The 20,585-nt window shown below is 37.2% G+C and overlaps 1 long non-coding RNA gene across 2 annotated transcripts in view; it reads left to right on the forward strand.

The window, feature by feature from the left end:
- The first annotated feature begins 3,023 nt into the window (after positions 1-3,023).
- The window catches only part of LOC119708518, a 78,748-nt gene continuing 61,186 nt past the window's right edge, over positions 3,024-20,585 (forward strand). Inside the window, exons 1-2 of one of the 2 annotated variants that reach the window (XR_005259093.1) lie at positions 3,024-4,713; positions 5,634-5,770. This is a non-coding gene — a long non-coding RNA (uncharacterized LOC119708518). Of the gene's footprint in view, positions 4,714-5,633; positions 5,771-10,216; positions 10,630-20,585 lie in introns of those variants that run through there. The other variant, XR_005259094.1, reaches the window with a different exon arrangement.

The following is a 20,585-nucleotide window of genomic DNA, read 5'->3' on the forward strand; positions in this document are numbered from 1 at the left end:
GTCTCTCCATCTCTTTGAAAGGGAAAATCTGTGTGCAAATTTTCTGCTAAACTGTCATAAGCAGTTAGTTCTGTCCTTGATTTATAGCTGACACTCTTCTGAATGCATCTGATGCTTTCGTTCATTAAGGAGAGTTTCCAGCAAACGGTTTTATATCTGCATATTTTTCTAGTTGAGATGTCACTGAAAGGTGCAAAGCACTTCTGTATTCTCTGACACTGACCCAAATGAAGTTTTTAACTTTAGGAGCTTTAAACTGGCTCTGACTGACTTTGTGCTTCACCTCCTGTACTTTGCTATTTCATTTCTCATTAGGAAGCAAGTGTCTTCTTAGATTCCATGTACTGTACAAGAGAAATATCTTTGTGATCCTAAAGATAGTCCAAAAGTCTGCCTTATTTTTATTTCTAAATATATATTTAAAAATCTCAGTGGAGACTTTTGGTTGTCTTTCTCAGAAAATGATGGATACCTTAGACAGGGAATTCCTCATGCTACTGGCATTGGTTCTGACAGATAGAAAATATGCTACTGGCTTCTCATGCTGGTGGGTAAATAAATCAGGAGTTCGTTTGGACAAGAGCAAATGGAATGAAAATGCATCAGGAGAAGTTCAGAGTTTGCACTAGGAAAAGGTCCCTCACCCAGAGGGTGTTTGATCACTGGAATGGAGTTCTCTGGGAAGTTGTCATAGCACCAAGCCTGACAGAGTTCAAGGAACATTTGGATGAAGCTCTTAGTCAAATGATTTAGTTATAGGTAGTCCTCTGAGGAGCAGTGAGTTGAATTTGGTGATCCTTATGGGTATATTCCAACTTGAGATAGTCTATGATTTAAGACTGCAGAGTTTTTGACTGATCGAACTAGGACTGCAAACTTTAAAATATTTTGTAGTTCATGTCTCACAGCAGGTTGCAGATTTTTGGTATTTGATTAAGCACATTTTGTGTGGAAGACGGTTTTGGAAAATCAGAGAAAGTAGCAAATTGCTTTCCCCAGAAGGAAAAATTAAGAAAGCACTATATGAGTGAAACAAAGGATGTTTCTTTTATCTTTTAAAGAACATGATCCCTCCCTATATGTCCAGGAAAAATATTTTTAGTTTCTTTTGTGGGTAGTTTTCAGGTGAATAAACCAGTAATTATATAGCCTGTTTCTTTAGCTATGTACTCTGTTCCCCTGCCCCTTCCCACTCTAATCTGGAGGCTGAGAAAAAGAGTCTCATTGCTCAAGAATTTTTGAGGATGGGGAATTCTCAGTAGATTTTTTTTAAACTATGAATTTTATGAATAAATATGAGATCTAAAAGTGTTGGCCTCTACTGCCTAAGCTAAAAGACTAACAGTGTCTGTGTGAGGTCTACCTGCAGAGTATGACAGGAGGAAGGATTGTCACACTCTGAGCTTGACCTATTTTTCTTATTTGATGAAGAGAATGAGTAAATGTCCTGGATGCCTGTCAGCTGTATGACTGAAGAATCATTTCTATTAAAAGAGATTTAACTAAAAGAGTACAGCAACAAATATTTACTTACTTTAGTTAGCACATTCCTGCTGTATTTAAGTTTTCTCCAAGGAGAATATGCAGAGCTGTGTGCAAAGAAGCATGAAATTCTTTTTTTATTGTAGACTGCTAGTCAACTCTTCGTTTCAAATGCCCTCTTCAGTCTCCAACAGTTAAAAAGAAAAAAACTTAGTTTGCGTTTTCCTTCTAAAAAAGTAAATTCCTGAGGGTAACTTGGCTTAGGGAAAGACTGAGGATAAGTTCAACAGTTTCATACAATCCCCAGAAAGTCAGTTGCCTTGTGAATCTTGCAGAAAGATCTTGAACATCTTATACATGTAAAGTTTGGAAATAAAATACTATGAGACCATTATTTAGTGTTTTTAGGTAGGATGAAACCATCTTGAAAGATTTGTGTTTTGTAAAAGACAAATTTCTTATCCTTATCCCTTCAGAGAAAAAGCTTTTCATATTTCTTTTTACCGATGAGTTATTTATAAGGATCTGCATTTCCCCCTTGCTGCATAGAAATTCTCCTCAGTGATTCAAGGTTCGTGCTGAGGTATGTGTGCACACAGGATTTTAAAATAACTAGTGTTTAAAATAGGGGGTGTGAAAAGTCATAATCTTATTGGAAAGTCAGAGTTCTACTCACGAATGTCTAGCATGGGTTACTTTTTTTTCCAATGCCGCAAAAATCTGCACAAAGGCAGTATTTATCATTGTGAGTCAGATAATGTTGATTACTTGAACACACTACTTAATACACTCATTAAATGGCCCCTGAGAGGGTTCTGGGGGAAAATAGATACGAAGTGTAGGTTCAGATTCTGTCAGGTTTGCTACAAGGGGCAGTTTAGTGGCTGTTTGCCAAGGGGTAACAGGACTTTAGGGAGTTCATGTAGCCCACCCTCGTGTCCCAGGGCAGCAATAGCTGTCTCTGCATCTTTCCAAAAACTGCTGCATCTCTCTGTCCCAATTTTGGCCAGGACCACTTGTGAAGTATTTCAGTAATCAACACAGTCTTAGTAACTCTCGGCTGTTTGTTTACATTTAGTTCTTCACTTACACCTTGCTGCAAATTCTTTTTTCCAATAAATTTTATTGTAAGTACTAACACACTTTATGCTCACAGTTAGTGCCTATTTAGTGGCTGTGGCTGTCGACTTTAATATTCCAAAAGCAAAAGTCAGTTGTATAATTCACTGTATAAATAGATGACAATAAAATAGGGAGCTTGGTAGCTTTCTGTATATAATCTGTTTGGAAATAATTAATTATCATAAATGCATCCAAAATGTCTGGTTTTTCTCTCTCTCTTTTTTTTCCTCTAAATTAAAATATCTTGTAAACTTTACTGTTTTCTGTTGGGTTTTAAGATATTTGTCCATGTGAATTTTGCACTACCTTTTCCATTATTGTATGAATGTAAGGAAACTCATTATTTTTATAGTAACCTGGAAAATTTCCAACTCAAAAAGTTTTGTAGTATCTTTACATGATAGGAATTCAGTGTTTTGAATAAGTTAGATCATTTGTGACTCACAAGTATAGAAACTCATGAGAGTGAAGGAAATGGCTGGGTTTAACCACACACCCAGTTTCTGCTCAGCTGGTTAAACGAGGGGTAGGGAAATACTGTGCTTGCATTCTGCAATCTAAAGACCACATTTTTAAAGGAATGATAACTGAAGAGATGTGTTTACTTAGCTGAGTTCTGTTTTGTGGAGAAGATGGTGGTCTCATTTGTTTAGCGAGAGGTTAAACAGAAACTAATCCTTTAGGCTTACTTTGAAAGGTGGTTATCTCTCCAGCAGGAGAGAGTATTGTTTGCTTTGCCAGAAACAGTGTAATTCTTCCTTAAATCATCCTGTTCTCTGAAAGAATAAACTTCTTAGAGGGAGAATATAATTGGCAAAAGCAGTGTCTTTAGAAAAATCCAAAAATTAATGAATCTGTTTTCATTTATAACTAAAAAATATAGCCATTTTGCTTGATGTAGGCTGTATTGAAACTTTTTGTGAAGAAAGTAATTTTTCTATGTACAAGTGCTCTAATAGAAGTATCATTGGTTATGGGAAATGGAACAGAAGTGTGGTTGGCTCAAGTTAATTACATTTATTCAAATGAAATACTATTCTACTGTACTCTTCAGGACAAGCAGAGAAAATAGCAAAACCTTTTTCAGCCAGTATTTATCTGTTTCAATTATTTTTGACAGTTTGTGTTGTATGTGTGCTTTAGCTACAGTGCCTTTATATCGACAGTTGGTAGCACAAGCCTTTTAAAGCACAAAGGGTAGCAGTACTTCAGCCAATCTGTGATAAAAGAGAAAAAATGAAATCACTATGGAAACTGCAGGAAGAATCTAAAAGCTTTCTTTATAAAGTAAACGTCTGATGTTTGTGACTGCGGGGGCAAAAAATTCATAAATCTGTACGATGCTATCATCTCCGATTTGTTATCGCAGCAAATGCCAAGTCTAAGCAGTCTGACCTTAGCCTTATTAAGTGCTTTCTTTTCAGATACAGTTATTATTTGACAATAGAGAGACTGCAGTGCTGCAAGGGGGAAAACTAATATATTTAAAATATGTGTGTGTGTGTGTGCGTGTCTACGTGCGTCTCTGTGTGTGTGTGTGTATATATAACTATCCATCTTTTTTACCCTGCAAAGCTTACAGAGTTGAGAGCACCGAGTGTGGGAACTCAGGGACTACGATTCTGAGCACAATTGAGAAAACTATGTTTCGTCCCATTGCATGTGCTTGTCTTTGATCTCAAATTGAAAATCTCTCAGCCTCTTCCTCCAATCCAAAAGCAAATAAATACTGAGAGAAAGAAAGCTCTCTCCTCTCAGCACTTAGGGCCTCTGCAACCGAAAAATGAAGGTGGCTGTAAGAGCTCTGATGAACCTGTTTGGACAACAGACAGCAAAAAAAAAAAAAAAAAAACAAACCTGTCTTGGTGGAGGAGTTTAAGAACACTGCAGAGATCATCAGACAGTACAGAATATCTTGGCTCACACGGGCCATTCTCTTTATCTCAAAACAATACCAGCCAAGCTCCTCCATTCCTACAACTGAAGAGCTGCGGGAGCAGGAGGACAGTAACTAATACAGCTTTTAAATATGAATCTCCTTGTCCTATTAGGAAAAAAAAAAGAAAAAGAAAGCGAAATACATTAATTCAAAGCAAGGGAAGGTATCTGGTAAGTATTTTTATTGTATTTGGCTGCTTGAGATGGAAGATTGTTTTTAGTCATAAGTATCTGCTATGAAAAAGATTTGAATGAGTGTGGGGCTTTTGTGAAGTGTTTTTAGTTGTATAAATATTTCATGCCTATTTTTGCATCTCCAACTTTGATAGCTTTTGGATTTCTTTGTATTGCTGTTGTGCTGTTATTAGTGTGCAAGCTTTCCAAGTCTGATATTTCAAGATGCTCAAAAGAGCACTGTTGTTCCCAGGCTCTTTAAATATGAACATGCCCATGAGTAATACATACTATTGTATATTATTTATATATATATATATACACAAAATTGGGTTTTAATATTTGCTTTAGTGTGGCAGTTTTCAAATATACTGATAATGACCCAAGCCAGGCAAGTACTTTCTGACTGTTTAAGCTCTCAAAATGGTGTGAATGCTTTAACTCTTATTCAATAAGTATATATATGAAGGTTTAATCTATGACAGCTGACAGCATAAAGTTATTTGGCTATAAATGTGAGAGGCCAGAAGAATTCTTGATTATGTTCGGATTTCATAGTACATTGGTAAATACTACTATAGAGTGTGCTTGTGTTATTAACAGAAAGATTCCAGGTTAACAGTAGAAAAATAGAGACAATACAACTCTGTCAGGAGCAGGTCAGTCCTTCAGTAACAAATATAACTCTAAGAAAATATATAGTTTGACTTATTGACTTCATTGCAGCTTTTTATACATACAATGAAAACCAATTATCTGTGGAGGAAATTTGACTTTGTGGAATGGAATTAAATTGCTTTTTAAAGGCTTGCTTAAACAGCACTAGCTGGAGGGAAGTCCAATAACATTTTTAGCTCTGAATTGTAATGACTTTGCTACATTAATAAATCAGGTTGTGTTCTGGCTTTTATCAAAAGATTCCAAGGAAGAAAACTATCCGCGGCAGGTTGAAGCCACAGGGGCAGTTCTGAATTGCCTTTCTCCATCCAACTACTTTACTTCAAAAAGTGTCCCTTCGAAAAACAGCAACTCCCAGGGATCAGTGCTTACAACAGTAAGTCCAAATCCATCCAAGGTGATGACAACAAGTGATAAACAATAATTCCTGCTAACAAGTAATTTGGCAAACTGGATGTCTGTAGCATAGTGTGCTTACTTAAATCACTGTTCTTAAGGAAGCAAGGAGAAAATTTCTATTTATGTTCAACAAATTTGGGGTGGTGTTGATATTTTTTAGGGGATTTGGGGTATGTTTTGTGGGTTTTTATTTGTTTGGGGATTTTTTAAAGACAATATCTTATTCTATTTATTCTATTTATCTCTTGTCTTGATCTGGAACTAGGTACAAGATTGACTTAAAAAGTAAACTTTTTCAGAAGAGATGGTTTAATTCACTCTAAATGTGTGAATATGCTCTGTTGCTGTAATTCATGTACTACTAGTTAGCTAGGCAAATGTTTGGGCTTGGTGTTGAATGGAGGGAGGTTTTATCAAGCGTGTATTTGGGACTCAGAATCTGAAACTTTACAGAAAGAAAATGATTTATTTGAATAGTACTTTGCTCTGCTGATGTTAGCTCTAAAGTAATCAGAGGAGGAAAAAAAAAAGATACTGTCACCTTCCACTCATTTTCTCCAACAGATCACATTTCAAAAATGTAATCTGTAGGAAGAATGTGAACTGGAGAAATCTACCTCTGATCTTGGTTTCCTATGCCTTTATGTAGAATGTTTGTAATTATCTTGATGAGTTGTAATCCCTGACAATGCATCTAGTGGAGAATGCAATACTCTAATTATGTTTCTGTCAAAAAGTTGAGGGGGAAAAAAAGTTGTGCTCTTTAGAAGAGCATTTTTAAGAAAACCAGTTTTTTAATAATGTGCATACCAAATTTTGGGAATGTTAAAGTTTCCTTATAGACTGTTTGTTTTAAGTTACCGTATACAAATGGCAACATAAATATCATAGTTGAACGTATGTTAATTGCAAGTTCTTTCCTAAACTACCTGCTGCACTTGCCTACATCCAAAGCAAAATAGGTAATAGCTTCAGTCTAAATATTTTTATATCTTTATGTTTGCTATCTTACATTTTTCAGTATTTTCTGAGATAAATGAAGTCTAGCTACCACATAGTGAATAAACATATTTTGATTTTTAAAAAGCCAATGCTTTCTTATATGATGTTTTTACTGCAGCTTTTGTATTAAGGAAATGAAGATCAAGAATAACAATGAGTTAAATTTAAATTGCACTTCATGAAGATTACCTCCTGTTACGTTCTTTTATATGGGGAACTAGGCACAAACAATGTGAAGTTGTAAAACTGACTTTTGATCATGGAGGGAGCTCACTTTTTATGGATAGGTTTGTCCACAAAGTGAGGCAAAAGGTTAATTGAGGTTGCATATTTTAATACATTATGTGCATTTCACCTCTGTAAGAGAGTTACTGAAACACTGGTTTTTAATATCTGTCATGAATAGTTTCTAAATACAAAAGTATTTACTACAGAATCGTTAAAATGGAATCTCCAAAGGAAAATGGATATGTGATACTGGTGTGTGCCTTTGTTTGCCAAAGTGGGTCTGTGTGGGTTAGCTGAAAGAAATTACTCCAGCAGTCTGTTCTCAAGCAAATTTCTCAGATGCAGAATTGTTATACAAGACATACCTGGCTTTCTTTATGTTCTCTTTTTGGGAATAAAATTCAAACTGTTCAAATATCTGACGGTATGTGAGATTAGTTATCCAGTGTTGTGTCTATAATGCCTACTTCTAGTAGATTACACACAACTAAAAAGAAAAAAGGAAAAAAGCCTTGCTTTTCCTTCCCCTTAAGTGGCCCCTTTTCCCCTTCCACTTAGTGCTTGTGTGTTTTCTGCTGTTTAGAACTAGAAAAAGAAATAGAGGGAGGGAGAGAATAAGAATTAGGGCCAACCACTGTAACCAAACATCATCCTTTACATAAATCCCATAACTTATACTTTACAGTAAGAAATCAGTTACTGGTGACTTGGAGTAGACTTGACTGGGAAGAGTGGCCATTTGCTTCTCTCAAAGGTTACTTTCAGAGGTCATGAAAGTCTTTGGGCAGAATACTTCTCTCCAAAGATGAAGAAAGACATTTTCCTCATGAATGCAGTCTGAGGATTGTTCCAGTAAAAATGGGGAGATTTTCTGAGGAGGAGGAGGAGGAAATCACACCTTCATAGCAAGCACCAGCTTCTGTGTCTTCCCACAAAGTGCCCAGCTCCAACATGAGCTCCCTTCAGAAAGTTTTAATTCTTCTCCTCCCATAAAGGGAAACCCCCACAAAGGGATATTTGCCAATGCTTTTGAATGGCCTGTGTGCTCATGGAGATTCCATGAGCAGCCAGCAGCAGATGAGCACATACCACGACAACACAGCACTGGAACACATGTGGGATCCTGGACTCAGGGTGAAATACCTCAGGGTTATTACCCTTAGCAAGGCCTTGCCAGAGGTTGGAATCAAATGTGACCGTGCTCAGGAGCTTGTCACATGGTCTTTAGCAGGGCTTCAAAACAGGCTTTCCATGGCGTGGTACTGGTGGTCTCTGTTTGGCAGCAGAGTGCACGTGCTGGGCAGGGAGGGTGTTTCCAGACAGTGACATGTACTCCTACAGGCTTTTGTTGTTGCAGCTCCATGGCCATGTTCTCACCAGTTTTTCCATGCTGTACACCAGATACAGAGGATCTTCCTGGCATAGATTTCTCCAGAAATTTTAAATTTCATTTAGTGGCAGGAGTTTGTTACTAGTTTACTCAAATAGAAGGAAAACTGGTGCACAGTGCTTAAGAATTCATAATAAATTAATCTTTTTTGTCTAAGAACACTAGTAAATAGCGAACACATTTATAACTGAAAGCTATTTTGCTACATAGAGCCAGGCATTTACATAAACTGATGATAAAAATCACAGTACAAAGAATAAGCCTATCATTAAAAACTGATATTCCAATTGATATGAAAGAGATATTCTGGAATTAAATGGCAACAAGGTTTTTGAATGCAAAGTCCTGGTTCTTAAAAATGCATGGAGTAGGCCAGAGGTATTCTGCCACACAGGGCGTGTTACACTGAATGACTCCGGTTTGCTTTCCTGTTTGTCTGTTTCCTCACTGCACTGGAAGAATTGTGAGTGGCTCTGAATGCCTGGCATTTTGGTAGGAATGTAATTAAATTCTCAAACATGCAGAAAAGGTTGCTTTGAAACACTCCAATGTGACCATTGGCAACTTTCAAATTAAATCACGTGCAGTTTTTTAGCATGTCATTTGGAAGTTGCTGATGAAATGACTGTTTATTTGTAATGGGTAGGAAGGCTCCTCTGAGTTGATAGGGTCTGTCAGGGTAAAATACTGCTTTTGACATCGTGTCTCTAATTTGCTCTTGTGTTAGCAGTCTCGATTTTAATTTTTTTTTAACTGTGCATTTTATAAATCTGATTTTATTGGCACAAGAAAATGCTGCTGGTAATCTTCAATCTTTATGCCTTAAACTTGTTTTAAAGGAATCCAAGCAAACCAACCTAAGGGAAGTATACCCACGCATATACACATCCTACTACAATATGCCTGAAATAAAATTAAGACTGACTTACACAGAAGAAGGGAAAAAAGTGTTTGAAAGCTGAAGTCTATGCCTGGCTTGAACTTATACAATAGTTATACAGAATGAAGCACACAGCTTTTAATATAAAATCACATTACTTCCTAAAAGTCAAGCACAGAGTGTGTGAGGATATTTCCTCCAACAGCTTCATTGACCATGTCTTTGCAAATAAAAGATTAAGCTCCATGTCATAGAAAATTTAAAAAAACCCAGAACTTTTTGTGCAAATAAAATCTCCCCATAGAAGCATATAACTACTATGAGGCTGAAATTAGTATCTCTGCTTTTTATGCCAGCTAATTACTATGTACTTGCTTTAGCACAATTTGCTGCTGGAGATGCTAACTTCATTTTCAGTAAATGCTTAAAATGTCTGTTGGAAAAACTGCTGAAGCTTTTGCACTAAATTTCTGTATTTCTTAATATCTGGATTATATGAGCAAGGATGTGTGTTATCTATTCCAGCTGTTTTATTTCCCCATGAATTATGAAAATTCAGATGAAGGCAGAGCAGGACTTATTTCCCTTACAGGCTTGGAATCCTATTTTACTGCTGAAGTGCGCTGTTGCTGTGTTGTCCAGCAACAGACTAGATGAGATTTCAAAAGGAAAGTCAATGCTCCTAAATTTTATAGGATTACTGCCTATGTACATGAAACATTTTTCTTAACAAAGCCAGAAAAATTTAATGATTTTCTTTTTTTACTTTCCCTGTCCCTCCCTCTCCAGGGCAAAAGGAGATCTTTGTAAAAAGTGAACGGCTAGTAAATAAAGAGTTAAACCGAAGGCAGGCTCACTGGTTTGTTGAGATCTGTCAGAGTCTGAGTGGCTGGCTACATATCTGTCTCAGGAACAATAGCTACCTGTATTCTGCACGGGCTGCTGGGCAAGCACTAGCAGTCTGGAGAAGGTCTGCCTCCGTTAGAGGCTTTTTAGTGGGAATCCCTAATGACAGCCCTGCTTCTCATTGGGAGGGGGGAGAGAAATCTTGTCTACTCTGTTGATGAGGGATAGAGCTTTGATCATTTTCATTCAGCCTTGACTTGGCCTGAGGTTTAGGTTCCCAGTCCTCGAGTCAGCAGGCTCTCTTTTCTCACACGCACACACACTCGCACACCCACACACACCCCTTTGCTGGTCTGTGCAGGCAGATTAGTGTCACGGCTGTAACTGAGGCACAGAGCAATAAACATAGCAGAACCAATCTCCATGGTGGCAAGAGGGGGCACTGGAGGTGACAACAATGGAGAAGGATCTTTCTTCTGACAAGTTTTAGGTAAGAGAGACTATTTATACCCTCTGCCAAGTATTTTATAGCCTTCTAAATAAGTTAGAAATTGGTAGATTGCAAACATGCCTGGTTATAGAAATATCTTAGTTTACTGTTGTATCCAGGCTGTTACTAGCGTTTAATCTGTAACTGACGTGCTTTGTGCTATGAGAATGTTTGCAGAGAGCTGACAGGCTTTCTTTTTGTGGAAGTGGTGGCTACTATAGTTATGCTCTTGAAAATATAAGATCTCTAATATTTGCATTTTTGAAATTTATTTTGGCTGTGTTAAAATTATGCTTAGCTATCATAAATATCCATATAGGATAAAATGTTGTGTAGCTGATAGCACACATGCAATAATAAAACAGTGCTCCCTCAACCCTAATTCGTAATTATTTTTACACCCTTAACTGCACTAGGGTCAGAGAGTTTTAAAAATTAATGAGGTTCCCTGCTGAGTTCACATAGTATAATCTACATGAGTTGTTGCTGCAGAGGGCTGAAATTATTCCTACATGTTTTTAATTAGGTGTAGAATTTTTGTTTCGATATATTTCTGTCAAACACTCCTTTAAACATCAATTTATGCAACCTGCAGTAAGAAGGGAATGACATTGTATTTGTAATAGTGACAAACTCAGCACGGGGAAATACACAGCACACAGTAGCAATACAACACAAACATTTGCTGGATGTGTTTTTTTTATTTCGTGTGTTAGATCTGTGTTAGATTCCTGCAGCTGTGATCAGCTTCAGCTATTTACAAATTACTACTGCTCTAGGGAGAGGAAAACGAGCAGTACTTAGTGCTTTGTGTGAGATTGAAGTAATAGGTTACTGATGTGTTTGGAACATTAAAAAGAATTGTTCAAGTACTTGAAAAGATATATAAAAGAGAAAAGGAGCAGTGCAAAAAGAGGCAGTAAAAATGAAATAACGTACTATCCCTTTTCCTGGAAACACGAGACAGATAGTATCATCAGTGCTCCTGGAAAGTAGAATTTGCTGAATATCCTCAAATGGAAGGACTCAAAGGAAAGGGGGAGGGAGCTGTTTACTATGAAATTTCCATATTGAAATTGTCAAAGTTTCATACTGCAAGATTTAAAGTGTTGGTTATTATTTATTATAATCTACTGTTCATTATGCTTAAATGGCAAGCATTTTAAAGCTGAGTATAGTGTAATCAGTGCTAAAGACATGTCTTCCATTTGCAAGACCCACTCTGAGCTTCCTGTGATATATTGTTATGTAAATATGGTGCAGCAAGGGAAAGCAGCACTATGGAGATTCAATTTACTTTGAAAGTTGTTCATTATGGAAGGGATGAATGTTATTTATTGGATGTGAATCAAAGGCTAGAAATGACTTTTTCGCTGTGAAGTCTATTGTGATGGGTGCAGCGTGATCTAATCTTTTTAATTTTGGCTTTCACACCAGTGGAGATGAAAAGAGATCTGAGCTCATTTATTGGTTGCTAAGTCTTACTGAAGGCCTAAGTACCATTCTTGGTTGCTATGGCCAATCTGACCTCAATCTATGCAGTTTTAGGGACTTAAGCAATCCCTTTTTTATTTAGGAGCATGTACCTTGATTTATGTCCAAAATTGTGCCTGAATGTCTTTGTCTACAAGTGATAAATGGTGGTGTACAATTCATCAGTTCTTACAAGTAAACACTGCTGTCCCACTAAAAATATGTTTTGTTCTGAGTTAATGGTATGGAACAAGCCAGTCTCCACAAATAGCTATCTTTTATTGTAGAGAGCCACTGAAAGTTGGAGCAAAGTGAAGGAAATTGGCATTCATCTTCTCTGCCATTAGCATTTCATTTGTGCTCTCTGGTGATGAGACTGTGTGTCCGTGGACAATGAAAGGCTAGCATTGTGTTTCCCAGCCTGAATATATAATTGATCAATTATGAATTTATTTATTCTGAACAGACATTAAAAAGTCACAAATATGATGTCTTATGCTGTTTGCCTGACACTTTCCTATTACTAACTGCAAAAGTAATTGCATTCAAATAAACTGTGTCCTAGCTGCGGGAAATTCCCAATTTCCTGGGCAAGTTCCTTGTTTTTGAGTAATAGCAGATATATGAAACTTCCAGACATGTACTACTTGTGCGGTTCTTAGTGGTGCTTAGTCTTTCATCTATATTAGAACTTCTTTCAGTAGGAGCTGTTCTAAGAGGTAATTGAGAATAGAGAATGGTTTTCATGATATGAGTAGTAAATTTTTTTGCATTGAAATTACTTGTAGCCATTCAGGATGTGCAAACACTGAACAGACGTGATATGGAATAGACAGTAGCAAAAGCAACATATTTTGCTGGGTTTTTTGGTCATTGTTATTTTATTGTTATTATTTAGTTTTTTGTTAGGGATTTATTTCCAGATATATTAGTAATAGATATATAAAACTATACAAAGCTGGATGTTAAAATGGCTCCTGCAAAATTTGCTACTGTAGGTTTAGTATTCCGCAGAGGGAGAAGTCAGATAAATTGCTGATCTTAGTACTTGACAGTATTATAAATATAATGCTTAAAACCCCCAAACTTTTTCTTTTAAAAAATATGAAGAATACCTGGATATAATAGAGTTCAGCATAGCTTTGGACAAAAATCATTCTTCATTTGTATGCCTTTTAAAAGTAGTGCATTAGAAAAAAAAGTAGTAGTTCCTGAAGCCTGATTTCTTTTCATAGCTTATTTTTAATATTAGGCTACAGTGAAGGTTAGTATTTTAATTGAGCAGTTTTTAGTTCTCCTGAGGTGGTTTTTTAACATTTGAATCTACAGTGGTGACAGATTTTCCCCGTATACTCAGTAGATGACTGTTGTTGAAATAAATTCTCAGAGATGGAATTTACAAAGGCTTCTGGAACTACTGAGCTGCTTTGCAGTATCAGATTGATAGCAGAATTTGCAGAGCTAGTTCCTTGGGGTTAGTTCACAATAGTGCTACTGCTTCAGGGCTTTTAAGAGTTATTAGCAGCTATTCCTAAAAATGGTCTGGGATGTTAGTTACAGAACTAACCTGGATTTTCTTTCTATAAAGGTGTTTAGTAATAGTCCAATGTTCACCTACTGACTGCTTTATACAATAAGAACCTCTTAAATCAGTCCTCCACACTTGGAAGTAGATTTTATGAGATTTAATATAAGCACTAACAAACAAAAAGACATGTTTTTGGAAGAGAAATGTCTTAGAAAAAAAATATTTTAAAAATACTAATCAAGAGGACGTTGTTGTTACTATAATGTGTTTCAGTGTTTATTGTTTCTGCAAATGCAAGGAAAGAATTGCTAGTTTGCTGATCTTATGAAAATTTCTCATTTAATATACAGCAACTAATGAAGCTTTATTTAAGGGTTTGTATCTTTTGTCTTTTGCACACTTATATTTAAGTTAACTGGTTTCTGCATGCTTAGGCATAAATTGCTTTTGGAATAAATGTTTGTAAGATCAGGACACTCAGTATATCCTTATTCTTCTTGTTAGGATTTGGTCATCTAAAATGCAAGTGTATTATGAAGTACTCTCTTCAAAGCTACAGAATTCCGCTTAAGAGGAGCGAATGCAGACATTCTGTCTTTGTATTCCAGTAGAGCATAATAAAAGAGTGTGGATTAACTGGCAAAAATGTCACTACCTCTTCGGTGGAGTACCGAAGTGAGAGGAAAAAAATCCTTACTGTTTTTTGGGAGTTCCTTCAGTTTATGAAACTAGTTTCCTTTACTGGCAGTATAGTTTCAGTTTTTGTACCAGACTTTCCATTTATGAAAATTTATAGGTAGAATCCATCAAATTGCAATTTATTGCAAGAAAACAGGAAAATTTATAAGCTTATTTTAATCAGTGGTCATATGTGTATAAAGTCATTATCATTTCTTGTCAACAGCTGCCTTTTTAGCTGATTTATAGTCCCGGTTTTGAAACAAAGATAAACAGTGAAAAATCCTGCTATTTTTGCATCCCTAAAATCCCTATTAAATGCATGGTTTTGCATGTAATCTTGCCAGTAACATGTACATATTTGGACATACTCGGTATGATCTATAACAGTTCACTAATAGTGAATGGTTCACTACTAGTGAACTAATAGTCTGCTTTGTAAGAAAAAAAGGATTATGTAATAATCTTATGTATAAATAAGTACATAATCATAAATCTTGCTGGTTTCTTTTTCTCACTCTCATGTTCTCCATGAGAAGTACACATATTCTCTCACATGTACCCAGAGTGAAGAAGCTGTGACATGTAAAACCACTTCCCATGATTTTTTGAATTTTGGATAAAGCCAAAACTGTGCAGGAATAAATTTCTGAAAGGTACACTAATTTTGACTAAGGTTTTCTCTACACCTACTAGGTTACAATAGGTCATACACTAGTAAAATAATGCAGAGGAATTATAAAATTAATGTGTTGGGCTTGTTTTTTCCCTTTCCTTTGGCACAGTTCACATGTTAGGGACACCAAGTGCAGTAGCTTCCAGATAAGGTCTGTCTTACCCATCCTGCTCTTGCCCCTGGCCATAAATATTGAGCAAAGTATTTGTTTTACTGGTAAAAGCCCTTGGTTCCTCTTCCTTTCAACTGGGACAACAGAGTCATCCACCCGAGGCTGGGGGCAATCCTCTTGCTCTCACACAAGCAAACATCACACATTCGTCTCTATCACGGTCAACATTTGTTGTCACATATGCATTTGTATTTACCTAATTGATCTAAGGCTCTAATGTATTTTTATTCTTAATTTCTTGGTGAATTTTGCCATAGCTCAGTGTCTGACTCTCCACAGTCCTTGCCTCTCTTTTGAGATATCTTATTGATTCAAGTTTTGTAGAGGATTGAAGCAGTGTCTCAGTGGCTCATGTTGTTATTTTGCCTACAGAGCAGGATTTTCAAATTTGATGATGAACAGAACAAAGCCCTTTAACATTTGGTGGTTGATCCAGGTATCATCAATGTGACATCCCTCCTCTCCTTCTCATCATGTCTATTGTCTGGGTATCACTCTGCAGACCAAAGATACTTGGGAACAGAGTAATTTGGATTAAATAATCCAGTATTCAGTAACAGCCTTCTTGTGCACTTAATGAGATAGGGGTCCTATCCAAAACAGGAAAAAGATAGTTATAATAGGGCCAGTTCTGATTTCATCATCAACCTTAATTTTGGTTCCTCTCTAATTGTTTATTTGAAAATTCTGTACCCTCTATCATAATCTTTAATATTAATTTCTGTGTTTTTATGTAGAGAGAGTGTGTGTAGTTAGCTTAAAGTTTCTGAGAAATGTGGCTTTGAATAGCGTCCATTTTGTTGAAATGAACTGGCAACCAAAATACACTCACAAGGTTGTCTGAATATTATTTCCCACATTGTTTGGTTTGCTGTAAATCAATAGGTTCTACCAGAGCCTGGCTGAGTGAGAGCACTTTGCTTTGTCTCTTTATCAATTTCATCATCTTCAATCATCTTGATGATACTATTGACCAATTATGTAAAAAAAGTCAGGCCTCAAGTACAGGTTGACATGTTGTTCTCTCTTTAGAATGCAAGAAAGAAGTAGTTACCACCTCTTTGGCTGGAGATATTTTGGGCCACTTGCTCTCTAACTTGAGTCTGCTTGAACTTCAGGCCAAGCTGTCCTCCACCAAACTAAATACCTCTGTGATGTAAAGCATCTGAGGAAGGGTCACCTGGCTGGCAGCGCTGTGATTGTGTGCATGGAGGAGTGAGCAGGAGCATTTCATTGCAGCAGCTTTGCTGACCTGGGCCAGCAATGCCAGAGAAACTGCTGGTCCTGTCTCCTCTTTGTTGAAGAAAGGACAGGCAAAGCTTTGCTGATCAACTGAAAACTAATCTTCCTTTTCTTTCTCTGGTAGGGTTAGTTTTCAGCTGGATCAATCACTTGATCCAGCTGATTGCATGGCTGCTCACATCCTGGTGCCTGCATTGGAGAGAGAGCTCTAGCAGGGCACGAGGCTGGAGAGGGCAGGTCAGCCCTTTGGCCTGGGTCCATCCTCAGCCCTCAGCAGGAGCTAGAGCAGTGTTAGTAGACAGGCAGCTCTGTTACACTTCTGCCCCTCTTGCTCCTCCACTTTCTGGAGCAAAAGCCACCTGCCTCGGTGATTTTGAGTGTCAAATAATGTGTGATTAGGATGCTTCTCTTCTCTGCACTTGCATCTTGAGAGACATCTGATCCAGTGTTTCTTGCTCCACACTGTTATTGTCATTTCTTGCAAAAATCTTTTGGAACAGTCTGTAGGTCAATCTGTTAGACGAAGATGTTATTCTCTTAAACCTGAATGAGAATGTAGACCCCCTTGAATTCTAGTTTCAATTCTCAATGCTTTAAATGTGCCATGCTGTGATTAAATTGCAGGTGCACTACTAAAATTGATAGGTTACAATTTCCAGAGGTGTCTTTTACCTCTGTGGTTTTTTGGTTTTTTGGGTTTTTTTTTAGTGTGTCAAGGTATTTCCATTAGCTTCTTCTGCTTTTGTTCAGTCTACTGCTATTGATTGCATGGGTTCCAGCCCTCTGCTTTAAAGAGATAGGAGAAGTCTGCTCTTTCATTTCTTGATAGTAAATCCTCAAGCACTTCTACAAAATCATCTTTATCTTCAATAACAACTGTCATCTTCCTCTGGGCCTGTGGCATCAGAAAAGGGTGGCAGTGTACTCCTGGCTGATGGCATTGACTTGCATGGAGAAATTAATTTTTATAGTGTTATTCTCAGCTTTCAACATTAAATTTTTAAATTTTGCTACAGCAACTATGCTATATAGGCAGCAACATGTTCTCTACAAATAACTAGAGTAGCTATCTCATGTTCGTTACTGTTTAATATCTTCTTAAAATCTGTATTCCTGTTGTTGTGACAGGGCCTTTGCATCTAAGAATGGAGAGCTAAGGCATCCAAGACTTTCACTTGGCCATCAGCTGGAAACCATAGATTTGAAAAATGATCTCATTGTTAGAAACTGAACCAGCCTTCATTTTGCTGTTTAACATTTGCTTTCCATCACTGAGGAAGTATGGTAAATTGAAAGAGAGTGAATGTGATGGGGGCACTGTAAGATTCTCTGTCAAATTCAACTATGAGCTTGGCATGTCTTGGCAGGGTTGTTGCATTGACACAGATGGCAACTGTGCTGTCCCATACCAGGAACGCTGATTTGAGCAGACTGCTCTTCTTTCTATGAGAGGAATACAAATTCACACCTAACATTGAGTGAAGTGTAACAGACAAATACCGAGTATTGTTTCCCCATAAATAACACCTTTGAAAATTTTTATTAGAAAACCAACTATTTGCTAGTAGGTTGAAGTGCATGGTTTTAGAAAATTCTTTTCTGGAAGAAGGAACTACTCAGTGGTTCTGACAAAAAATTTGCTTATGTGAGTAAATGTGTACTGATGTTGAAGAAAATAACCTTCATAATGGCAAGTAACTTGTGATCACTGCTGTGTGCATTCAGCACATTGGTTCAAACTCGTTGCACAGATCTGACATTTTTCTTTCTGTTCACCACCTTCCATGCCCATGAAATGGACTTTAAAGCTAATATTTGTCCTTACACATTCTTTATATTTAGAAATTCTTCACACCTCTAGATGTATAAAATACCAATAAGCAGATATATTCTTTGCACCATGATAAACATTTGGATTGTCAATTTGCCTTAGCATTTGATTGAAAACAATAGACAAGCGTTACCTTCTACACTCTTTGTGTGTATATATATTAATATATATATTCACATTAGTTTATTGTGCAACCTCTAGACTTACCCACACACACCAAAGCTCCAAATCTGTTCTGTAATGCAGTTTGATTTTTCAGTAAGTATGTATTTAATTTTTTCAGTAAGTATGTACTACATTCATATGGTACATATTTCAGTAAGTACGTATTTCATATAGAGGTTAAGTCTTTAAAGGAAAAATAAAAAATCAGTTCTGTTTCTTCTAGATTGTTTGGTGTTCTGGCACACCGTGCACACAGCTCATGAACAGAAACTGTCTGGAGGGCCTAATAACTGCAAAGAGGAGAAATTTTGTTCTTATATCATTGCAGTAGTTCTAAAACACGGGAGGATAGCCCCTGCCTTCCCTGGATTTTCACAGGATACATTTTGTTACCTCTTACTCAATACCGAATGTTTTGTAGGCTCCCTTGTTGTTAGCAAGTTGCTGTAAGTTGTTATTGTGTTTTTGTTTCCATAATCCACATCTTCCTGTTTGTGTGCCTGAGAGCAGAGATTTTTTATTTTAAGAACGGTTTACTCAAACTGAAATGAGATTATCTGGGCTGGCAGGGAAAACCATTCTGAGAGACTGTCTGCCTAAACATGCCCTCTCCTTTGGATGAGAGCAATTCTCCAGCTTACAGTTTTTAGTAGTCCCCTTGGGCAGTATGTAGAGAGTAGTAACTTCTTTTGCATTTGACTAGTCAGTTTTGGCCACCTGGTGACTCATAGCTGTCATTTCAAAATGATACTTTTTTGGTGTATTCCAATTGGAATAATAATGGTGGAAAAGTTAAAGCAGGTAAAAGAAAAAGTACAATTTTATCCATGTGCAGGCCATTCAAATAAATTTTAAAAAAACCAAACCAAAACAAAAAAACCAAGTTAATTCTCAGTACGTCTCTCTCTAAAACAAGTGATTGACATTAGAAAAAAAGTGGGCTTTTTCCTAGATAAACCATTTAAATAGAAAAACACCATGGAAAAAAGACTTTTCGAGTGTGTTTTTCCACAGTAGAGATGGTATTACAATGTACCTCTGAATATTCAGACTGATTTTTTTTTTAAAATCCATTTCCTGATACTGTCCCCTGCTAGAAGCCGGGAAAGTTGGGCAAGAGTTTGAGAAGTGCCCCACTTTGCAGCCAGATGGCTTTCCCTGTGCTGATTAAATAGCTCAGTATCCCTCCACCACACTTATTTTCCAGCTTTTGGGGTTTAATTTATGAGGTCTGAGGTGTTTCCTTCATCCCAATCCATGTTTCCATCTCTGCAAGGGTGATAGAGCAAAGGGAAGCAGCTGGGATTGGGATGAGCCGTCTGCCGCAGTCTGTGCGATGGGTTAGAGGTGACTTCTCTGTTTTGTACACAAGGTCTCCATGTGACAGGGGGCCAGCATTGTGAACCTCAGCACTGCAGGGGTGTTGCCATGATCCTCCCCCAGCTTGCCCAGCTAGGCTTGCCACCAGCCAAATCCAAAGACTTCAGGCTGGAGAGGAAGGAGATGCTGCTGCAAGGTTTCTATGGAGACAGAGGTGGAAGATGAGAGACAACTAATAAGAGGCCAACTCAGACAGCTCCTGGGTAGTGATTTGAAAATAAGGACTTTTAAAAATAACCCTTTGCCTTATTTTCCCCCACCTAATCTATGTTTCTGAAGAAAGAAATCAGAAAGGTAGTGGGTTGCCAGCAGCAGTGAATGAGAACTCTCACTCACACCACTTTCATCTCTTGGCTGTCATGCAAGACCTGTAAGTAGCAGTTTACTAAAACTGGCTGCAGGCTTATAAAGTGTGTAGTAATTGTAATTTTGGACTTGGAGAAAACGCGAAATGCATTTTAAAGGTATTTTTCCACCCCTGTTTTTGTCCTTTTGAATGCAGTAATTTCAAGGATGGCACAAAGGCTCTTTCTAAGCCATGAACTCACACCAGATATTAACTGTGGCAAAATAGATATATATTTTACTGCATTCAAAATATTGTTGGTGTGTTTTACCAGTATGAAAAGCAAGATCTAGGTTGTTATTCCCTTTAATCTGTTTTGTTTCTATTTACCCTTCACAGCGTTGTCCCTACACTGACAGCTTCTAATGTAGACATTAGAATGTTTCAGGAAAAAAATTATTACAGTTTTCCCAAGAAAGATCTTAGAAGAAGGTCATCATGTATCAGTGAAAAAGGGAATTTGCC

This window comes from Motacilla alba, chromosome 1A (assembly GCF_015832195.1).
Source record: "Motacilla alba alba isolate MOTALB_02 chromosome 1A, Motacilla_alba_V1.0_pri, whole genome shotgun sequence".
Lineage (NCBI taxonomy): Eukaryota > Metazoa > Chordata > Aves > Passeriformes > Motacillidae > Motacilla > Motacilla alba.